At 34.1% G+C, this 14,145-nt stretch overlaps 1 non-coding gene across 1 annotated transcript; it reads right to left on the bottom strand.

Annotated features, from left to right (window-relative positions):
- Window positions 1–13,510: 13,510 nt before the first annotated feature.
- Window positions 13,511–13,617, bottom strand: LOC131170950 (small nucleolar RNA R71). Its single transcript, XR_009141713.1, has one exon. It is a non-coding gene; the product is annotated as a small nucleolar RNA R71 (small nucleolar RNA).
- Window positions 13,618–14,145: the final 528 nt, after the last annotated feature.

The raw sequence follows: 14,145 nt of genomic DNA, 5'->3' as shown, positions 1-14,145 counted from the left end.
TTCTCTTTTTCTCCCGCGCGGGTTTCCTCCTTCCTCTCTTTCTCTCCCGTTTTCTCTCTCCTCCCTCCTCCACTTGTCGCGCTGCCACCTCCCCTGCCACCCTAGCCCGCCAGTGCGCCTCTCCAGCGACCTCCCCTCGCCGGCCACCGCCTAGAACGCCAGAAAAAGGCGCCTGAAGTGACGCGACGCGCAAGCGCGCCGCTTCGTCTTCCCTGCCTAAATCTGGCCGATCCGGCCACCAATCGGATCGGGTCTTGTGTCTAAATCTATCTACTCGTCGAGAGCTTTCCATAGAAACCAAGAACACCGAAATCTATCGAGCAGTTTGTCCAATTTTTGCCTGGGAAGTTTAGCCCATTTTGATTTTTGGGCTAAATTTATCGCAAATCGTGAACTCCACGAGAAAACCGAGAGTACCAGAGGTCTCCACTCGTCGAGAGCTTCGCGGCGATATAAATTTAAAATTTTTCTGACACCGTTTTTCGGTGGGTCCCACGGAACTTCGTAGTATTTTTCTGAGTATTAAATGAGCTTAGAAAATTCCGTAAAATTTATTTACTAACCCCCATATTGTGGGCTTCGTGTAGGTCTCTTCAATTCATGGAAATTCGATAGTTGTCCGGGTTTATGAATTTCCGGCTAGACAGACCGATTACCAAAAAAGTCTCCGAATTGGATCGAGGTTTTGGCTACCCCACCATTGTCAGACATCCCGAGCGCGTCCCCGAAGTCGGAATCGGCATAGGTAAACCCGAACCTTACTTTTTCGTAATTTTCTAGTGCTTAAATAAGATTAAAAATCCGTAAAATATTCATGGTAGCTCAAAAAATTTTGATTCTTTTTGCATTAGCCTAGTAATATTGCTAAGGACTACGAGGCAAAGTTTTAGAATTTTTAGAGTTCATTTGGGTAGTTTTTGTAAAAAGAGTCAATTATAAGGACTCAATTGAAATTTTACATATTGTGATGGATGACTGTTGGGATGGGCCCAGGAGGGGCTGTGTGATGTGATTGAGTTGTGGATATATGGATTGTAAATATAGAAGTGTATTTTGAGCCCTTTTGCATTTCGAGTAGGTCCTAGGTATAGGGGAGACTCTGCCGGATTTTCGGCACGACTTAGGACGTATTTGGTCTTTTCTTAGTTTATATTGAGTCAAATTTATTAAATGATTGTAATAAAATTATCAAGTGAGCCGGAACAGCCTTCTTCCTCCACCCAGCCGCCACAGTGATTGCCGTTAAGTTTGTGAGTAAAATATTAATTTTAATTGTAATTTCGATATTATTATATGTTTAAGTATGCCCATGCATCATTTATATGTATGTATCTATTTAGTTAAACTCTAGGCACGTTTTATGTTACATTCATAACTGTTAAAGTGCCATGGATGTTGTTGTGGTAATTTGGAGCAGTGTGCGTGCGTTGGCGTGCGAGTGATGTGGTGTGGACTATGGATAGGACGGGTAGACACGGCTTGAGATCTTCGCTGGGACCCGGTCCTTCGGGGTAGACATGGCTTGAGTTCTTCGCTGGGACCCCGATTTGGTTATTAAGTGGAAGTCCGAGCTGAGTTCTTCGCTGGCACATGTTGGATTTAAGAGAGCTGTATAGGGGATCAACTCCCATATATTATGATTGATATTGCTGGGTGCGTGAGTACTCCAAATTACCTTTTTGATGTTATGACGTAAAATTATTACTGTTGTTGCATTTCACTCTACAGGGTGCATTAGTTTTAGATAATTATAGAGATTATGGTTAAAATTGATATTTTACTCTCTGAGTCGAACGCTCACTCCTGTTCAATATTTTTCCAGGCCACAGAAGGATATTTTTGAGGTTAACCTGCTTTTTCTCCCTCGCAGGTCGTTTATTCATGTTTGTGCAATTCTATAAACTTCTATAATTTTCGCATGTGTTAGAAGTATTTAATTGATTTGGGTCTGTAATATAAATTGTTATTTTGGACCTGTAAAATTATTATCACATGCATGTTTGATGGACTGGATGAGGGAGCTGAGCTCCCATTTATTTTTATGTTGTTATGAGTATGTGGAGGGTGAGCTGAGCTCCCCACTTGATATATATTGTGTTTACAGGTCGGGTGAGTCAAAAACTCCCCGTTGAAAGGTTCATTTTATGCCCGGACTCTGTCCGGTTGATTTCTTGAAATTGGGCCCAAATGGGCCTTAGAGTTGGGTTAAGGAATAATTAGGCTTACTACGGGCCTCGGGAGCTTTAGGCTGGCCCAGGTCCTAGTGTCGGTCTGGCCCATAAGTTGGGTCGTGACACATTTCTTTTATAAATATAAATGATTATGAAGACTTCAAAACTAGGCAATTTTCCTTTCCCTTGGGGAAGAAAAAAAATCTGAAAGAAGGAAGATTACTACAATTTATTAAGTGGTCTAGTGTATAGCCAAGCCTAATGCTTAATAATGCAGCTTGATGGATTAAACAATAGCAAACTTTCCAAGCTTAATTCGGTCTAGTCTAGTGATGTTTAATTAATCTTCGAATTTTTAGTGAAATTTAGAACTTGAAATCTTATTATTGCTTGTTCAGTTTGGTTAACTTTTAGGATGGTGTATTGTCTTCGGCAAGCCAAGTATACTAATGTTTTCTTAGGAATAAGCTGACTCATTAATATTGCTCGTGAGTCGCGCATTTATATTTTGATTCTTTATCAGCTCCTAATATATACATATACTCAATATATATATATACGACAGAAAAATATATGAAAATCATCAGAAAATAGTGTATCTTGCATTATAAATACGTAATAATAATGGCCTAAAAATTTAAATAATGGATTATAAATAATATGCCTAATTCAATAAACAGTAGCTTTATGCATGTAATATGCTAGCTAGTAGTCAACTGCATTAATTATGCCATTGATTTTTTTGTAATTAAAGAAAAAAAGAGGAATTTTTTTTTTAGTTTTTCATGTATGTATGAAGTGGGAAGACAAAGAAAAACGCTGTCTTGCCTACATGTGACACTTTATTTAACCTAAAAAATGAAAAATAAATAAATAAATAAATAGAGTAGGGAAAGATTTTACCTACACTACACTCAATGCAATGATTTTCAGAGGGAAACAACATTGACATTTTTGTAAAAGCCAAAAAAATTTTAAGGTCAGGTTTTTTCTTTAAAGTCTGTGTGCTTGTCACCTCTTTGCTACTTTTTGCTTTTCTACGTGATTTTCTCCTTAAAAAATCTCTCAACAAAAAAAAAAAAATATTAATGAAGGTGAAAGGTGAAAAATTCTGAAAATCATGAAAACAGAGACATCTATAATCATAATCATCTTCGTTGACACCAAGAAGTTGACCAATTCAAGCAAAGAGAAGGACATTATACACTATCTGTACGTACTAACACGTACATATGTGTATCTATATATATATATATATATATATATATATATATATACACATGCGAAAGCACTTATTTTATTAAGGGAGAGAGAGACCACAAGAGATTGCAATCTGATGAACAGATGGATTTTGCTTTATACGTTGAATTTTGATACAAGAAATGATGTGGGTGACCTTTATATTATTAGGCCTTCTCGTTTATCAATGTAAAAAATTTTTTTGTTTAAATTTAATTTATTATAAATTTAAAATATAATATATTATTATTATTTAATATTATTAAAGCTTCGTTCTTTTCTATGCCACTTACGTAGTAAGAATAATTTATTTGTTTTCTCCATATATATTTATATATAAGATGCATGATTTCACACTATCATCATGATGTAGTTAGATCAAAACCACTATACTTATAGACAAATGCCTTTCTTGGTAACTTCATATAAACATAATAATTGTTTACTATATAAATTCAGACAAAGAGAAAAGCGAAAGAAAATTCATTCCATTAATATAGCATATATGGCCTAAGTTCGTATAACATTATGTATTAGTATCACAACTTGTTTTCACATATTATATTATATATATCTAATTTATATATAGTTCAAAAAAATAATTCTATTAATTTTATATGTAAAAAATATATAGTTTCCGTGTAATAATATATATGATCCTAGGGGTAGGGTCAAGAAGGGTTTTTTTTTTTTTTTTTTTTTTTTTTTTTTTTTGGTAAGCACAAAAAATTTATCAAGAATTAGAAGAAAAATTAGCTGGAGGCATAACTTTTGGTCAAAGAGCCAACCCATATACCTTTCCTCAACTAAGAACGACCTAAGCAAAATAGCTGACCCCCCTTATAATTAAACAATTGCTGGTGAAACACAGACTAACACCATGAATGACCTAAACAAGAAGCACTTCCATTTATCATTTAGATTGGCTTTTGCATATGTAGTATACCCCAAAATTAGGCTTCAGAATCAACTCCTCGGTGGAAAAAGTTTCTTAATTAACCATGAATTTATTTCATGAACCTACATTGATAAAAATAAAATAAAATAAAATAAAACTATGAAAAACCAAGAACATTTTTATTTAATGGTAAGTAACTTTTTATACAACTCGAATTGACTCAAATACTAATTGATTGTGCTATTTATATAGCACTAAAGTCTAATTAAATAAAATAAAATTTTATGTAAATCCGAACCACTTAATTAAGATTAGATCACTATCTTAAAAAATAAAATGCAAAAATCTTAAAAACTATTAACTCTAAAATCTTATAGGATATTATGAAGACTAAATCAACTATGTTTGAATTAGGTTCCAACATTCCCTCCTTTAATTCAAATATTTTTTTTTATTGTAGCTAAAGCACTTCTCTCCAGAAGAAAAACATTTTTATTTAATGGTAACTTTTTATACAAGTCAAATTGACTCAAATACTGATTGATTGTGCTATTTATATAGCACTAAAATCTAACTAAATAAAATAAAATACCACATAAATCTCAAATAAAATGCAAAAATCTTAAAAACTATTAACTCTAAAATCTTATAGGATATTATGAAGACTAAATCAACTATGTTTGAATTAGGTTCCAACATTCCCTCCTTTAATTCAAGTATTTTTTTTTTATTGTAGCTAAAGCACTTCTCTCCAGAAGAAAAACATTTTTATTTAATGCTAACTTTTTATACAAGTCAAATTGACTCAAATACTGATTGATTGTGCTATTTATATAGCACTAAAATCTAACTAAATAAAATAAAATACCACATAAATCTCAAATAAAATGCAAAAATCTTAAAAACTATTAACTCTAAAATCTTATAGGATATTATGAAGACTAAATCAACTATGTTTGAATTAGGTTCCAACATTCCCTCCTTTAATTCAAGTATTTTTTTTTTTATTGTAGCTAAAGCACTTCTCTCCAGAAGAAAAACATTTTTATTTAATGCTAACATTTTATACAAGTCAAATTGACTCAAATACTGATTGATTGTGCTATTTATATAGCACTAAAATCTAACTAAATAAAATAAAATACCACATAAATCTCAAACATTTAGTTAAGATTAGATTATTACCTTAAAAATTGAAATGCAAAAATCCTAAAAATTATTAACTCTAAAATAAGATATTATGAAGATTAAATCAATTATATTTGAATTAGGTTTTCACATATATGTGAGGTTCTAACTTCTGCCTGATCCATTCTTCACTATATACTATTTCCATCCAAAATGAAATTTTCATTGGATGGGTGCATGTGAGCAAACAATAAAGAAATGTGGTGGATTAATTAGCATATTCATATTATCCATCTAGAAATCCAATGTGGCAGTAGAAAAGTAAACATACATCCAACCTAGTGGCCAAAATGCTAGCACTCAAAAGAAGAAATAAGAGCCACTTAACTCAAACCAAACAGAGTCAACCCGAGCAAAACATGGTCCAGACTGGACAATACTTTGGCTCACCTAGTAGGTCGAGAAAAACTATGGCCGAACAAAGGAAACAATAAATAGAGATACAACAAGATTCTTAGGAGACAGTCTTGGTTTGTCTATCCAAGATCACCTCCGTAATTCAAGCAACATCTAAATTGTGAAAAGCCTATGAATATTTGAAGAAGGATGGAGAGAAGTTATGCATATTCATTCATTTCAAATCAATTACAATTCTCTTTCATTCTTTAATATCCAATTCACTGACTTGAGTGTCAGAGTGGCCTGTTATAGGGTCACCCACCTCACCTTCTCTTTTTCTGCAGATCTATGTGGCATTGGGACTAAACTCCTAAGACTAACCATAGCATCAATGGTGCTATTTGTGGGAAAGTTAGATCATCGACCGATAACCCATATTTGAGATTATTTTTTCTTCATTTTTCATTTTCTGTGCTACTAGTGAGAATTCATCTCTAGTTCTAATTAATTTTTATCTTTTATGATTTTTGCTATTTCAGTAGCTGTAGATTGAGGACTCCTAACAAAAATATTATTTCCATCACCCCCACACTAGGAGAACCATCAGTGGTGGTAATGATCTAGAACTTAACCATGCCTACTATCCCTACTGGCGGTCAAATTCTACCACACGACACTATCATGACGGATCAACAAAGCCCATTTTAAGAAATGATAATGAAATAGGTTTACTAATGCATCCAAGAAATGGAGACACAAATTACCTTCCTCGAAGGACTAATTCTAAGAACCAGCACCCTGCCAGGGACACCTACCCCAGAACCAGGATTGGTCTTAAGGGCACCTTCTGGAGATGTAGATCTAGCCCGATCTAAAGAAACCAAGCAGGAGATTGCTTGATAGATAATAACTTGGGGAAAAAGACTGAAAGACTAAGAGGATTAGTTTGATGAATTGCCTTAGCCAAAGATAAATTGAGGATTGATGAAAGCAGTATAGAGATACCAAAAATAGGTAGAAGAAGAAAACTTTGGGATTGGCAATGATTCTCCATTGCTCGAGTAGATCCTAGCTGAATAGTTCCCTTTAAAATTAAAATTACCTACACTAGACAAATATTCTAGAATAATAAACCTAAAAAGCCACATGGCAAACTTCTGAACAACAATGATGGTTCAAAATGTGAATGATTATCACTTATGCTAGGTAGTTCTAACAACATTAACTGGGCTTACTCAGAAATGGTATCAATACCTTAAACCAAATCGATTCAAAATTTCCATCAGCTTGCCATTGAATTCAAGAATAAATTCATTTCCTGCATCTCACTGAAAAAGTTATCTTCGAACCTTTAGAAAATAAAATAGTAAGAGGGAAAGTCCCAATATATTGCACCGTTCTATGCCGAGGTAATACAGGTTAAAAACTTGAACCATGAGACCACATGTGAGGCATTGAAAAAGGGCATGAGGAATGTTAACTTCTTTGACTCTTTACTAAAAAAAACCCAATATTGACCTATGTGACACCCCTTACCCGCCTACAGTGTAGCCGAGTAAGATAAGTCACATAGTGTACCGGAACACTCTATTTTATTTCAATCATTTTTATCCTTCCTTATTTATTTTTTTCATAGTTATGAAGTACAATTGTGAAATATAATTTATTTAAGACATTTATTGAAATTATAAATTTATTTGAGGTTTCGCAAATTTTATAGAAAATCCGGCAGAGTACCGGCTAAAAATGGAGAAAACAGTTATTCAAAAACTGTGAAAAATACTTCCAAAATTTTTAATCAATCCCAAACTTCATTTCATCAACAAAATCTCAATATTTTTCAACAATATTTCCATTTCTCAATCATTCATTTCATATGATATTCATGTACAAGTCATCAATAAATACTCAATTTTTCATTCATAAACACAATTTTCACTATTTACATTAATACCAAAATACATTACATAAGTTTCAATTACACATGAGAAAATATAAGTTAATTACAAAATATCAAAATACATCCTAGTGTCCTACCAATGCACTGAAGACGGTGAGGTGACACGTACACTATGCAGAGCTGCAGATGGTCTCACCCAGTCTGTGGTCTACTGGGCTCTCTATCAGTCTCTCCAAAACCTACGCGTGGCAAAAAGCAACGCTCTAAGCAATAATGCTTAGTGGTGCCAATAATAAAATAAAAAGAAATAACAGAAAATAAATATGCAGTGCATGTTCTGATGTCTTATGCAGACAATTTTTCGATAATCTTATTTATTATGTACTTGTTATATTCATTATTTCATTAAATTTATCCACTTTCATTTTCTGGTTGCCCAAGTAACCTATGCTGGATGACTGGACTGGATAAATGGGTAAACTGGCACTGGGTGTCATGTACCTCAGGCCGTCACACCATCGATCACATATATATCTCCCGGTGTGCAACAGAACAGCTAATAAGCTGTAATAAAAATTAGGCGCAAGGCCAAGTATCAACATAATGTCAGAATGGCTAAAAGGCATAAAATCACAGAATGGCATAATGCCATATGCAGTACTGCTAACCGAACCCTATTGGCATGCCAACTTATCCAAACCAATCTTGCTAGGTGTGCTAGGGCATGTTACACTTCTAAACTTTACAATTCTTGAAATTTAAGTTTAGGTGTTACTATTTATTTCATTAGTCAACTAAAATGTTGACTTTTACATAGACAATAGGTACATTAGTTCTAATACTCCCAACATACCACATTTTGCATTCTAAAATTGTTGGTATTGGTTGCCAATACCATTTCTAAGCTTAGTGTTAGTTATTCAAAATTTTCAGATTTTAAGCCTCATATTTACTGTTCCATTGGTCATTTATATAGTAGGAATTTGGCAAAATTGTCGTCATGAAAGTTCTTCCTTATTTTGTCTAGTTACATTTTCTTTTTTGAATCACTCCATTTAGAGTTTTGTAGCTCAAGTTATGGCCTAAACACCATAACTAGCCAGATTGGGCAGAATCCAAAATTCTGGGCAAAACTGGTTCTGCCAGATTTGGTAACCTAAGTTTGGTTAGCAATTTGACTAGGTTATGGTCAGAATTTGGATTTGTGTTCTTCATTAAAATTGTAGGTCTATGTCTCAGCTTTCTGTTGGTAAGATTTCAGGTAAATTGGACCTTTCTACACTGAGTTATGACCAAATGAATAGACACTGTTCATTTGGTCATTTTGCCCAGGCAGAATGCAAGTCACCCGGATTAGGGCAATTTTTAGGTTAACTTGGTTGATTTTTTGGGCAGGGTTTCTTCACTAAAGTTGTGCCATTATGTGTCTAATTTCTTGTCCAATTAGCCTTGCACCAATTGAACCTATACAACTCCATTTATGGCTACCCAAACCTGCTAGACTCACAACTAGTCCTGCAGGTCACTAAGGGCAGCATGCCTAAGGTCAACTTGGTTATCCTTACTCACTTCAATTCCTCCTCAAACATATTCAAATGGTCACTAATTGACCATTACAACATCATTTTGTGTCCAATTATATCTACTCACATATTTGAGTTTCAAACCCTAACCTTAACATTCCAAAGTTACATTTTCTTGCACTAAACTCATAAACTAATGTTTTGAGTGATACAATCATATCAAGGGCAGCCCATTCACTCATTTAATCCAAAGTAACCATCAAGACCATAACAAATCCATGGCTTCCAAAAATAGGGTAACACCTTAACATGTTTATCTTCAATGAACTTACACATATCCTAGCTCAAATTTGCATTCTAACAAAAATTTAAAGGAAAGAATCAAAGATTTGAACACTAACCTCTTTTGCTAACTATTCCAAGTCTCCAAAACTTCCTTCTTTCTTCTTCTTTTTGCTGGCTAGAGGTTGTTCAATATGCAAGATCACTTTTTTGTGAAGCAAGGTAGTGGTTTCAAGGTGATTTGGTGGGTGGTTCCAAGCTTACCTTAAGCTTTCATGGAGGTTGGGTTGGAGAAATGGGTTACGGCTGAAATGTTGAGGAAGAAAGGAGCATATTGCTTTTTCAATTTTTGGTTTCATTTATCCTCTTTTATTAGTTAATTAAGTGGTTATCTAATGGGGATTGGTGGGTAAGTGTTTAATGACATCATATGATGTCATAATTAGTATTTTCTTTCATTTTCTTTTCTTCTCTTCTCTACTCATTTTCAATTTAATTTATAGCAATATTTATTCACATTTTATATCATAATAATTATTTAATTAACTGGACAAGTCGGCCAAAAATTACCTCTAAAGGCAAAATGACCAAAATGCCCTCCGTTTGGCTTAACCGATTGAAAATTGTATGTACCGATTGAAAATTTTTTCTAAGCATTTTCTTAGCATTCTAATGCCATAAAACCCTCAATGAATCTTCTCTGGAGTCTAAAAAATTATTTTATGAATTTTCTCCCTAGTCGAGGGCTCCTAGTTGCGAGAACTGCAACTTCCCAGTGGGTTACCCATCGCTAGGGCACCGGCTCATTTAACTTGATTATATTTTATTTCTAAAATTTTTCCTAAATTTTTCTTATTAATATTTAAGTTAATTATGGTTTCTCACTTTAGTTTAAATATTTTTTCGGACGTTCTAGCTGTTCGGACTGACATTGGTCATGGAAACAGTAGAATGTACAGAATTGCTACAAGGAGGGTGTTACAACCTACCACCAGCTAGTGGAGAGGGCTCAAAAGTACATCAAGCTAGATGATGAGCATTAGGCTCTGAGAGAAGAAAGGAAATCTGGGCAAAATAATTATAGAAAACAAAACAGGAAAAATTATAGCTTGGATAAAAATCTTGAGTGAAGCAGAGAGAGGTTCCATAACTACACACCATTGAATGAATCGAGATTAAAAGTACTAATGTGGATACAGAACAAAGGCAAGCAAGTCAAATGGCCAAAGAAGCACAACCTTGATACTTCAATAAAGAAGGACAAGAGTAAGTTCTATAGGTTTCATGAAGATTATGGCCATACCACCGATGAATGTAAATAGTTTAAAGATGAGATAGAATGATTAATTAGAGACGGTCAGCTCAGAAGATTTATGTGGGAAGGTTAGGATGAAAGAAGAGCATCTACCTTCAGGATCAAGGATATCATCACAAAAAAAAGATAAGAGTCCAACAGGGTGATCAATCTAATCGCAGGCGAATCAAACACAAGGAAAGCAAGTAATAAGAGGCCAGCTAAGCTGAGCAATATAGGAGGCTAAACAATAATCTTGATCGACAAAAATGAATTAAGCAAAGGGATAATCACCATTGGTCCTAATGACCATGGGGTAAAATAGTTGCATTCTGACCCTTTGGTTATGTTTGTGTTGATGAACAGGTACATGGTATGACGGGTGCTAATCGACATAAGTAGCTAGGTGAATGTCCTAACGAAAGAAGTCTTGGAGAAACTAATACACTTGTATCATATAAGTATTTTAATTATTGTATTGTATTTCATAGCATTTAGGTAGTAAATTGCATGCATTTTAATTAGTTTCCTTAGTTTTTGTTGATTTGGTTAATCTTTGCATAATTTCATGTTTTTTGTATCTTTTTAGGTGTTTTAAAGAAGATCCAAAGCATGGAGTCGATTGGACAAGTTTGGGAAATAGGAAAAATAAGAAGGACTGCTGCATAACATTACACGAGTCATGTAAGCATGGAGCTTGACTTGTGTAACTACCTAGTCAACAAAAATTAAAGAAGGCATGGAGAAACCATAGTACATGGGTCATGTAAAAGACCCCGTGTAACTTACCAGCAACCTTCTAGAAGTTAAGACCTGGTGAACCAAGGAGAGATGATAGTACATAGTCCATGTTAATTTCCTCGTATAACTTACTGTCTCCCTCATGTACGAAGCCAGAAGTAGTCCAGAGACTTACACGACTGAGGCCCATGTAGTGCCACATGAGCCGTGTACTTTTCCATAAGAAGACTTATATTTTGACCTAAATTCCCTTCCACTCATTCCGAACAGAGTTCTAAGGCTTTTGGAACTCTAAAACATGACTCTGACGCACCTAATATAAGTAATAGAAGACCAAAAAATGCAAAGAGAGAGTTCAAGTTAGTAGAGTTTTGTTTGAAGAGTTCACCTCACATATAAACCCTAATTTCCTAAGCAATTTAGAGAGAATCTGCATCAAGCTTTAGGAGAAAGACTTTTAGCTGAAGTTTCAAATGTTCAAGGCTGCAGAATCTTTGCTCCAGGTTCTTTTGTTATATTTTTTTAAATTGTCTTATGTTATTTTACTTTAATTTCATTATGTTTGTTAAACTCACTATGAGTGAGTAGTTTGTTTAATTCTAGGATTAGGAGAGTAGCATTTTCAATTTCTGTTATGGATATATACTGAGGTTATTTAATGGATTTGAGTCTTGTTTTTTTATTCAATATTTTATGTTCTTAATGCATGCTATGTGTTGGTATCCACTTAGTTATGATATAAGATACTAATTGAAGAACTAAAAGCTGAAGATTAGTATTAGAAATCAAAATTTTGAACTTAAGAAATCTGACTTAGAGATAGCTTAAAATCCTTTTTGGAATCTCATAATTAATTAAAGAGCTTAAAGGATTTTAATTAAGATTAATCATTGTGAAAATAGGATTCAAGTTAATTAAAATACACCTTAGGTGCCTTGAGAGAGAGCTTAAGATATATTAAGAATAATTTCTATCAAAGTAACAATTCTCAATTTGTTAAATAGGTAAGGTTAAGTCCATAATAGAGTTGAAGTGTGAAATCTTAATTTGGAATTGCTTTAGTAAATTATTTTACGAATTAAGTTTATAGTTTGTCTTCTTTTAATTCTCAGCATCTGTAGTAGTTTAGAATTAATCTCTCAACACATTTGGCAGTTTAAACAGTTAAAATTGCTATATAGCTTGGTATTACACCTATAAATTCCTCATGGGAATGTTACTCTACTCACTACTATATTACTTATTTGCAATTCATGCACTTGTTGGGTTGTAAACCAGCAAACAAGTTTTTAGTGCCGTTGTTGAGGAGGTTTTAGTAATATTGAGTGATAGGCAATTTAGCTAGTTTAGACATTTATTTTTATTTATTCAATTTATGTCTATTTTTACTTACTATTCTTTTTTAGGCTTTCTATTCAGTTTATGACCAGAACAAAGCCTGAGGACAAACTAGTTGAATTGGATCTCGAAATAGACAAGACTCTTAGAGCCATTAAAAGAGGAAGGAGACATCAATAACAATAACCAGCAATTTTTAAAACTTTAGTCATGGCCAACAACAATAACAGGCCTAGAACCTTGATGGGCTATGGAGCTCCAACCATCAAAGGATTCTAATCTAGTGTTACCAGGCCCATAGTGGAGGCCAATAACTTTGAGCTTAAACTGGCATGGCTCCAGATGATTCAACAAACTCAATTTGGAGGTTCACCTATGGAAGCTCTGCATTATTACCTTTAATGCTTTCTTGCTTTGTGTGATACCTTCAAGATGAATGGAATCTTTGATGATGCTATTAGACTCAAAGCATTCCCATTCTCTCTCAGAGATAAGGCAAGAAAATGGCTACTTTCTCAACTAGTTGGAACATTCACCACCTGGGAGGATCTTTCACAAGCCTTTTTAGCAAGGTACTTCCCATTTAAAAAGACTGTGAAATTGAGAATAGAGATGAATACTTTCAGGCAAAGGCAAGGAGAATCACTCTATGATGGATGGGAAAGTTACAAAGGCCTATAAAGGGAATGCCCATACCATGGCATAGAAGACTGGCGCCTGGTTCAAAACTTTTATAATGGTTTACTGCCATCTATAAGGAGTACAATTGATTTTGCAGCAGGAGGAGACCTCATGGAAAAGACAATCAATGAAATTCTTGAACTTCTAGAGAGGGTTGCTTATCACAACTTTAAATGGTTAAACAAGAGGGGAGACATGAGGAGAATAATAGGGATCCTAGAATTGGATGCCCTAAGTATGATTAATGCTTAGTTTGACCAATTAACTAGGAGACTTGATAAGATGCAATCCAATATAGTATATTTAAGTAGCTAACACAGCGACAATTGTGGAGGAGGCCACATGACTTCAGAATACAGTAACTATAGTGAGCCTTTTGTAAAATAGATGAACTATGTGAATAATGGAGAAAACTTTAACCAAAGACAAATTAATAACCCGCACTCAAATACTTCCAACCATGGATAGAGGAATCTCCCCAACATCACATGGTCAAATTTGCAAAACCAACACATTAATAAGCAATAGGGATATAGATCACCACCACTACT

Source organism: Hevea brasiliensis, chromosome 11 (assembly GCF_030052815.1).
Source record: "Hevea brasiliensis isolate MT/VB/25A 57/8 chromosome 11, ASM3005281v1, whole genome shotgun sequence".
Classification (NCBI taxonomy): domain Eukaryota; kingdom Viridiplantae; phylum Streptophyta; class Magnoliopsida; order Malpighiales; family Euphorbiaceae; genus Hevea; species Hevea brasiliensis.
This window is presented reverse-complemented; position numbering and strand designations above follow the sequence as displayed.